The sequence below is a fragment of the Schistocerca americana genome, chromosome 7 (genome assembly GCF_021461395.2).
Source record: "Schistocerca americana isolate TAMUIC-IGC-003095 chromosome 7, iqSchAmer2.1, whole genome shotgun sequence".
NCBI lineage: Eukaryota > Metazoa > Arthropoda > Insecta > Orthoptera > Acrididae > Schistocerca > Schistocerca americana.
The window spans coordinates 164,241,364-164,250,985 of NC_060125.1; the positions used below are offsets into that span (position 1 = coordinate 164,241,364).

At 45.4% G+C, this 9,622-nt stretch overlaps 1 non-coding gene across 1 annotated transcript; it reads left to right on the top strand.

Moving 5' to 3' along the window:
* The first annotated feature begins 1,029 nt into the window (after positions 1-1,029).
* Trnas-cga lies at positions 1,030-1,104 on the top strand. Its single transcript has one exon. It is a non-coding gene; the product is annotated as a tRNA-Ser (tRNA).
* The last annotated feature ends 8,518 nt before the right edge of the window (positions 1,105-9,622 follow it).

Here is a 9,622-nt window from a genome sequence, read left to right on the forward strand (position 1 = left end):
TCATTAGCCGAGAGACAGTTAGAATAGCCTTCTGCTAAGTCCATGGCTACGACCTAGCAAGGCGCCAGTAGCCTTACGTAGTTTGAGAGTTATCGTATAAATGTCTCACGAAGAACGTTGTAAACAAACCAAGATTAAAAGTTAAGTATAAAGCAGCTACGTACTTTTCTTGCTACCATTCAATACTATCCTGTTCCAGAATTCACGCCAGTCGGCGTGTGTGTACGCGTGCCTTTCTTTCGGCTCCCTTCCCAGTGTGGCGTAGCAGGCTTGTTACGCCACAACAGTATTCAAATATACAGATGTGTAAACAGTACCCCTATTTAACCAAAGTGTCTGGCGCAGTTGTTAGATCGGTTACTGCTGCTACAATCGCAGGTTATCAAGATTTAAGTGAGTTTGAGCACGGTGCCGTAGTCGGTGCACGAGCGATGATACACAGCATCTCCCAGATAGCGATGAAGTGTGGAGTTTCCCGTACGACCATTTCAAGAGTGTACCGTGAATATTAGGAATCCGGTAAAACATCAGATCTCCGACACTATCGCGACCGGAAAAAGATCCTGCAAGGACAGGACCAGCGACGACTGAAGAGAATCGTTCAGCGTGACATTAGCGCAACCCCTCCGCAGATTGTTGCAGATTTCAATGCTGGGCCATTAGCAAGTGTCAGGGTACGAACGATCCAACGAAACATCATCGATATATCCAGAATGAGATTTTCACTCTGCAGTGGAGTGTGCGCTGATATGAAACTTCCTGGCAGATTAAAACTGTGTGCCGGACCGAGACTCGAACGAGGGACCTTTGCCTTTCGCGGGCAAGTGCTCTACCAACTGAGCTACCCAAGCACGTCTCACGCCCCGTCCTCACAACTTTACTTCTGCCAGTATCTCGTCTCCTACCTTCCATGGCTAAGCCATGTCTCCGCAATATCCTTTCTTTGAGGAGTGCTAGTTCTGCAAAGTTCGCAGGAGAGCTTCTGTAAAGTTTGACAGAAGTAAAACTGTGAGGCCGGGGCGTGAGTCGTGCTTGGGTAGCTCAGTTGGTAGAGCACTTGCCCGCGAAAGGCAAAGGTCCCGAGTTCAAGTCTCGGTCCGGCATACAGTTTTAATCTGCCAGGAAGTTTCATCATCGATATAGGCTTTCGGAGCTGAAACCCCATTAGTATACCCTTGATGACTGCACGACATTGAGCCTTACCCCTCGCCTGGGGCTGTCAGTACCGACCGTGGACTACTGATGACTGGAAACATGTTGCCTGGCCGGACTAGCCTCGTTTCAAATTGTATCGAGCCGATGGTCGTGCACGTGTTTGGAGACAACCTCATTAATGCATAGACCCTCCATGTCAGCATGATACTGTTTGAGGTGGAGACTCTATAATGATGTGGGGCATGTGCAGTTGGAGTGATATGGAACCCCTTAGACGCCTAGATGCGACTCTGACAGGTGTCACGTACGTAAGCATGATGTCTGATCACCCGCATCCATTCATGTCCGTTGTGCACTCCGACGGACTTGGGCAATTTCAGCAGGGCAATGCGACACCCCATACATACAGAATTGCTATAAAGTGGCTCCAGGAAAGCCCTTCTGAGTTTAAACAAATTCGCTGGCCACCAGACTCCCCAGACATGAACTTTATTGAGCATATCTGGGATGCTTTGCAACCTACTGTCCAGAAGAGGTCTCCATCTCCTCAGACTCTTAGGGATTTATGGACAGCCCTGCAGAATTCGTGGTGTCAGTTCCCTCCAGCACTACTTCAGACATTAGTCTAGTCCATGCCACATCGCGTTGCACCACTTCTGAGTGCTCGCGGTGACGCTACGTGATGTTAGACAGGTGTGCCAGTTTCTTTGGCTCTTCAGTGTAACAACAGTGCAGTGTTGCTATCAGCATCCTTGTGCACTGCATACCAGTGAAGTGCGGACGTAGATCGAAATACGCAGGCACACGATGCCTCAAAAATACAACAAAACGACTTGTGATTAGGTTTACCATGATATCCCTAAATCGCTCCAGGCAACTGCAAGGATGGTTCCTTTAGTAGGACACGGGCCGATTTCCTTCCCAATCCTTGAAACAATCCGAGCTTTTTCTCCGTCCGTGATGACCTCGGAGTCAACAGGACGTTAAGCCTTACTCGCTCTTTCTTCCTTTCCTCTGCTCTGGTAATTACTGAATGGCTGACAGGAACATATAAACATAGTAATTACTAAGGACAATAAAATCGTATGAAATTCCAACCGACTTTCTCATCAAGGGTATAGTATTATAGATTCTCAAAATTTTCTTTGCAGCCTAACAATGGTGTCATATGTATCAAGTGAATGAGTGTGGTTAGTTTTTGTGGAATACATTGTACTTCGTTATCGTGAAGAGAGTCTCTGTGCATGGTGGCAGCTTGAACTTATCTGTCAAAACTTACGTCGTATTATGGAGAATTTGATACCGCTTGTGTCTCAAAGAGAGTAATTTATTATTAGGTTGTTCAGTAGAACGCTCTCACCGTTAGTGAAGTCCTCTTCGTTTCCGGTTTCTTATTAAGCGACTTTTCTGGAAAGGAAATACTTGAGTTTATATGTATTACTGACTTTTTTCATTACCTTATTTGTACTGCCCGATCTCGTTCAACACAGGAGTGTGCTAAAGTGTGTGCTAATGGTTTTATTTCAAGTTCCTGTCTGTATAGAGTGTTAGATACAGTTTTCTTTTATCTGTAGGTTGTCGCACGATCCGTGTGACGCAACGCACCAAAGTCGAGAAAGAAATATAGACCTTTGCAAGCCGAAATTTTGCGCTTGTGCTTAAGAGGCAATCTCAGATGCCGGTATTCCACTAATTTTATCCTGTTGAGTCTTGGCAATGTATAATAATTTCACCACTATGCCTGTTTACACGGGCATCGGACTGTTATTATAGAGCTTCACTCGCATTTAAATACGAGGTCTGGGCAGTTGGTAAGTATATCAAAGCAGTGCGACACCCCCCTAAGGCTCACTTTCGACAGCACTGAAAATTTCGGTGAGTTTTATTCTGCAGCAGATGCTAATGATACAAATGTCAGAGAGATTCAGACTGCTCAAGATATCGGTTATAACTGTGTGGACTTTGTCACCTAGGCTCTCTTAAAATAAAAGTCCCCGAAGATAGAAGAAGAGTCAAGGTGTCATTTTCGAAACGTCGGTTATATCCAGTGACAATTAGTTTATAGTAACACCCAGAACCAAGGCATAAAACTTTTATATCAACAAGCAGGCTGTTTTTCGTTAAATTTACACGACGATCACTGTCAAGCACCATTAAACTCAGACATCTTGCTGCACTTAGTGATACAAACGTCTATACACAAGGTAATCGGTCTGGGTAATTGTTAAAGAAGGACTAAGGGAAACGGAGAATCTTGAGAATTGTTGTCAAAATACTGTATAGTTCCAAATACAGGGCTGGAACGATGTGAATTAAAGAGAAAAAAATCATGTAAAAATTAAGTTCCTTATTCGACCCGTTGTGTTTCTGACGTTTATTTGTAAGTGCAAGGGTATTGTATCAGACCCCTGAAGCTCGAGAGGTATTTTATTTGCATAAAATGCGGAAAGGAAATAAAAAATAAGTGTCCTGATATCTAAGGCAAATCAAGACAATAGCACTAGAAATATAGAGGGGGGGACCAAAAAAATGTTTATAAGCCCATAACTTGCAGGTGACAGTGTAGCTTAAAGTCCAACTTAAAGATATCACTGTAGGTGTTCGAAATGGTCACCATTAACAAACGATGCCGCCCAACTGCAGCACGAACTACTGACTGCAACGTGTTCAGTTAGGTATTTGCACACTAATGTACGATGGACTGTCGAAGTTCATCCAATGTGCGTAGATTTTGTCAATAAATTACGACCTTTACTGTTCCCCACACGTAAAAGTCCAGAGGACTTAGGGCTGGGGAACGTGGTGGATAATCCACAGCACCTCTACGGCGTATCCATCCCCCTGGTACATTTTCGTCGAGATACGCCCAAACGCGATTTTGGTAAAGGTAGTGGTAGTGCCCCCACCATCTTGTTGAAAGTAGGCTCTTCCGTCTCCTTACAAATCTCGGATGGGAGGTAAAATGGATGTCTGAAGCTTCTGAAGGTACCCCTCACCGGTAATTGTGCCGTCAAAGAAGAATGGCCCAATCAAGGCCCCGGTAAGACAACTCACACCACATATTTACGCCGGCCGATGTGGCCGAGCGGTTCTAGGCGCCTCAGTCTGGAACCGCGCGACCGCTACGGTCGCAGGTTCGAATCCTGCCTCGGGAATGGATGTTTGTGATGTCCTGAGGTTAGTTAGGTTTAAGTAGTTCTAAGTCTAGGGGACTGATGACCTTAGATGTTAAGTCCCATAGTGCTTAGAGCCATTTGAAATTTTTCTAAGTAATGAAGCCATAGGGATGGTAAAACAATTTACTTCTGGAAACATGGAAGTCCCTTTAATGAAAATCCGGTTCCAAATCTTAAACATTTTGTCTCCTCTTTCTGTACTAATGGAACACCAGAGTCAGAAAGCGTTCTGAGACTTAATTAACTTCGATGTTCACAGATCTTGGTTAATTTAGTGAAAATTACCTAAGATTGGTGGTAACTGAAACGCAGTGTCAGATTTCCTTAGAAATACGTTACTGGTAGATAAATATTGTCTATGGAAACATGACTCAATCTCGGACCCTTATCTTTCTAGGGCAATGTTGTTGCCAGCTGAGCTATCCAAGCAAGGTCAGCCTCAGCCGTCACTATTTTACGTCTATTAGTACCTCTTGCCTACCTGCAAAACGTGACGGAAGTTCTCTCGCACATATTTTTAGAGGGTAGAGTATTTCTGATGAATTGCTTACGTAATCTGTATGAGATAATTTCTAAAACAAATTTTTCACTCTGCTGTGAAATATCAGGTCTCAGACCTAGGATCCTGCACTGATTTTGTGAATCTGAGATCTTCAGACTAATAAGCAGCACGTTTTTCGATTTTGATGACAAAGTAGAGCGTAAGTAAAAAACTGCATTACAATAAAACGACCTTTATTGTGTAGCTTGTCTCAGACTGGGCGACTGCACTAAAGGTATAGTCGCTAATGAAGACGTAACACCTATTTATTATTGAGAGGCAAACTTCCATGCGAGTAAATCAGCCTCCCAGTCCACTAGTAGGCGTGGCTCCTCAACATCGGGACCAGTATCTTGTAACTACACGCTGCAAAAACAGAACACTTATGTCAGCGGAGCTACAATGAATACCTAACGATCCAAACGGGTTTTAAACACAAAAAGTGGCCTGTAGGAGGCGCAGAGCATAATTTCAGATGCAAGCACTGTTCACGCAAGTGAATGACTTTCCTACATGGAACGGAATCCCATATTTTTGTCTGTCTTATTGCTCGGAGAGAGCAGCTGGCCGGAACAGTCTCTTGCGTTTGGATCAGGGTATGTGATTGTACTGTCAGTAAGGAGAAAGTAAACACCGATGGTGCATTTAAGTGATTTATAATGTGAGTGAACTGTGGGACAGGCTGTACGGTAATTTTGTAGAATTTCAGCTGAGGTGCATCGCTCTGTGGCAGTGATAAACCGCTGGTTTACAACGAGGTTCAGAGATTAGACGTGTCCCGCTGGTGTCGTCTCGGCACTGTGACGAGCCTCTGAAGGGAGCAACTCAGCGACGGGAATCTTTTCTGTGTCACGTAAGGTGACAGTCACTTTAATATTCGTAGACTGGGATGTGGATAAACCGTTGTGTGTTCATACTTGCCAGACGGAGCTCAAATCAGGTAATTATAGTGTGGGGATAAACTAATTACACACTGCAGTGAGCACTGGTGCTTATTCTGGGAACGGTTACGAATTGTTCGCCCATTCGTGAAGCCATCGCTCTCATCCTTGGTAATCTGATCGTGTGAAAAGATGTTCTCTCGATATGATATTGCAGCGAAAACAGAGCATGCACTTCTCTGCGTATGGCGTCTATGCTGGCCGTCTAGCTCTGCAGACTCAGTGAAACATGGATGGGCAGTAGCAAGCGCTGTGCTCAGTCTAGGTAACAGCTATCGCCACGCTAGGCGAAAACATCTAAGTGCCTGAGAAAACCTACTCGTAACATATGTATGATACCAGAATGAGATTTTCACTCTGCAGCGGAGTGTGCGCTGATATGAAACTTCCTGGCAGTGTGCTCCCTGCCGCCGTTGGATAAGCAGCTGAGCAGCAAGTCGTATACTCCTAGCTCACTCATTTGTTACATAGTTTAATTCTTAATTTCTTTGCGTGTTTTTGGTACTTGCATTGTTTAATTCATAAATTTCGGGCGTATTATAGTATTTGAGAGTTGTAGCATCGCGTTTTAGTACCTGAAAAGTGTAAATTCGCGTAGTCGTTTGTCTACTGTTTTGTTTTGAACGGCCAGTGTCGGTTGGTCGCAGTCAGTGTGCTCCCTGCCGCCGTTGGATAAGCAGCTGCAGCAGCAAGTCGTATACTCCTAGCTCACTCATTTGTTACATAGTTTAATTCTTAATTTCTTTGCGTGTTTTTGGTACTTGCATTGTTTAATTCATACATTTCGGGCGTATTATAGTATTTGAGAGTGTAGCATCGTGTTTTAGTACCTGAAGTGTAATTTCGCTTAGTCTCCTTCCGCCGCCGAGCAGTGTCAGCAGTGTGCAAGTAGCAGCATTACTGCATTTACTAGGCAATCTTGTATTTTAATAACCGTTTAAATATTGTCGATTTGTTTGCGCTCTCTGTAGATTAGTTCAGACGTTCCTTGCAAAACAGTTTTTAGCATGGATAGGGACTGCAACTGCTGTGTTCGGATGCAGGCTGAGTTGGCATCCCTTCGCTCCCAGCTTCAGGCAGTGTTGGCTTCGGTCACACAGCTTGAGGCTGTTGCCAATGGGCATCACTGTGGGGGTCCGGATGGGGGTTTGTCGGGGACGGCCAGCTCGTCCCACGCATCCCCTGATCGGACTACGACTGTGGTTGCCCGGGATACTGCCCGCATTGAGGCTGATCCCTCACCTGTGGTAGAGTGGGAGGTCGTTTCAAGGTGTGGCAGGGGGCGAAAGACATTCCAGAGGGCTGAACGGAAAGCCTCTCCAGTTTGTCTGACGAACCGGTTTCAGGCTCTGTCTCAGGCTGATACTGATCTTCGGCCTGACGTGGCTGCTTGTCCTGTTCCAGAGGTTGCCCCTCAGTCTGCAAGATCCGGGCAGTCGCAGAGGGTGGGCTTACTGGTAGTTGGGAGCTCCAACGTCAGGCGCGTAATGGGGTCCCTTAGGGAAATGGCAGCAAGAGAGGGGAAGAAAACCAATGTGCACTCCGTGTGCATACCGGGGGGAGTCATTCCAGATGTGGAAAGGGTCCTTCCGGATGCCATGAAGAGTACAGGGTGCACCCATCTGCAGGTGGTCGCTCATGTCGGCACCAATGATGTGTGTCGCTACGGATCGGAGAAAATCCTCTCTGGCTTCCGGCGGCTATCTGATTTGGTGAAGACTGCCAGTCTCGCTAGCGGGATGAAAGCAGAGCTCACCATCTGCAGCATCGTCGACAGGACTGACTGCGGACCTTTGGTACAGAGCCGAGTGGAGGGTCTGAATCAGAGGCTGAGACGGTTCTGCGACCGTGTGGGCTGCAGATTCCTCGACTTGCGCCATAGGGTGGTGGGGTTTCGGGTTCCGCTGGATAGGTCAGGAGTCCACTACACGCAACAAGCGGCTACACGGGTAGCAGGGGTTGTGTGGCGTGGGCTGGGCGGTTTTTTAGGTTAGATGGCCTTGGGCAAGTACAGAAAGGGCAACAGCCTCAACGGGTGCAGGGCAAGGTCAGGACATGCGGGGACCAAGCAGCAATCGGTATTGTAATTGTCAACTGTCGAAGCTGCGTTGGTAAAGTACCGGAACTTCAAGCGCTGATAGAAAGCACCGAAGCTGAAATCGTTATAGGTACAGAAAGCTGGCTTAAGCCAGAGATAAATTCTGCCGAAATTTTTACAAAGGTACAGACGGTGTTTAGAAAGGATAGATTGCATGCAACCGGTGGTGGAGTGTTCGTCGCTGTTAGTGGTAGTTTATCCTGTAGTGAAGTAGAAGTGGATAGTTCCTGTGAATTATTATGGGTGAAGGTTACACTAAACAACCGAACTAGGTTAATAATTGGCTCCTTTTACCGACCTCCCGACTCAGCAGCATTAGTGGCAGAACAACTGAGAGAAAATTTGGAATACATTTCACATAAATTTTCTCAGCATGTTATAGTCTTAGGTGGAGATTTCAATTTACCAGATATAGACTGGGACACTCAGATGTTTAGGACGGGTGGTAGGGACAGAGCATCGAGTGACATTATACTGAGTGCACTATCCGAAAATTACCTCGAGCAATTAAACAGAGAACCGACTCGTGGAGATAACATCTTGGACCTACTGATAACAAACAGACCCGAACTTTTCGACTCTGTATGTACAGAACAGGGAATCAGTGATCATAAGGCCGTTGCAGCATCCCTGAATATGGAAGTTAATAGGAATATAAAAAAAGGGATGAAGGTTTATCTGTTTAGCAAGAGTAATAGAAGGCAGATTTCAGACTACCTAACAGATCAAAACGAAAATTTCTGTTCCGACACTGACAATGTTGAGTGTTTATGGAAAAAGTTCAAGGCAATCGTAAAATGCGTTTTAGACAGGTACGTGCCAAGTAAAACTGTGAGGGACGGGAAAAACCCACCGTGGTACAACAACAAAGTTAGGAAACTACTGCGAAAGCAAAGAGAGCTCCACTCCAAGTTTAAACGCAGCCAAAACCTCTCAGACAAACAGAAGCTAAACGATGTCAAAGTTAGCGTAAGGAGGGCTATGCGTGAAGCGTTCATTGAATTCGAAAGTAAAATTCTATGTACCGACTTGACAGAAAATCCTAGGAAGTTCTGGTCTTACGTTAAATCAGTAAGTGGCTCGAAACAGCATATCCAGACACTCCGGGATGATGATGGCATTGAAACAGAGGATGACACGCGTAAAGCTGAAATACTAAACACCTTTTTCCAAAGCTGTTTCACAGAGGAAGACCGCACTGCAGTTCCTTCTCTAAATCCTCGCACAAACGAAAAAATGGCTGACATCGAAATAAGTGTCCAAGGAATAGAAAAGCAACTGGAATCACTCAATAGAGGAAAGTCCACTGGACCTGACTGGATACCAATTCGATTCTACACAGAGTACGCGAAAGAACTTGCCCCCCTTCTAACAGCCGTGTACCGCAAGTCTCTAGAGGAACGGAGGGTTCCAAATGATTGGAAAAGAGCACAGATAGTCCCAGTCTTCAAGAAGGGTCGTCGAGCAGATGCGCAAAACTATAGACCTATATCTCTTACGTCGATCTCTTGTAGAATTTTAGAACATGTTTTTTGCTCGCGTATCATGTCATTTCTGGAAACCCAGAATCTACTATGTAGGGATCAACATGGATTCCGGAAACAGCGATCGTGTGAGACCCAACTCGCCTTATTTGTTCATGAGACCCAGAAAATATTAGATACAGGCTCCCAGGTAGATGCTATTTTTCTTGACTTCCGGAAGGCGTTCG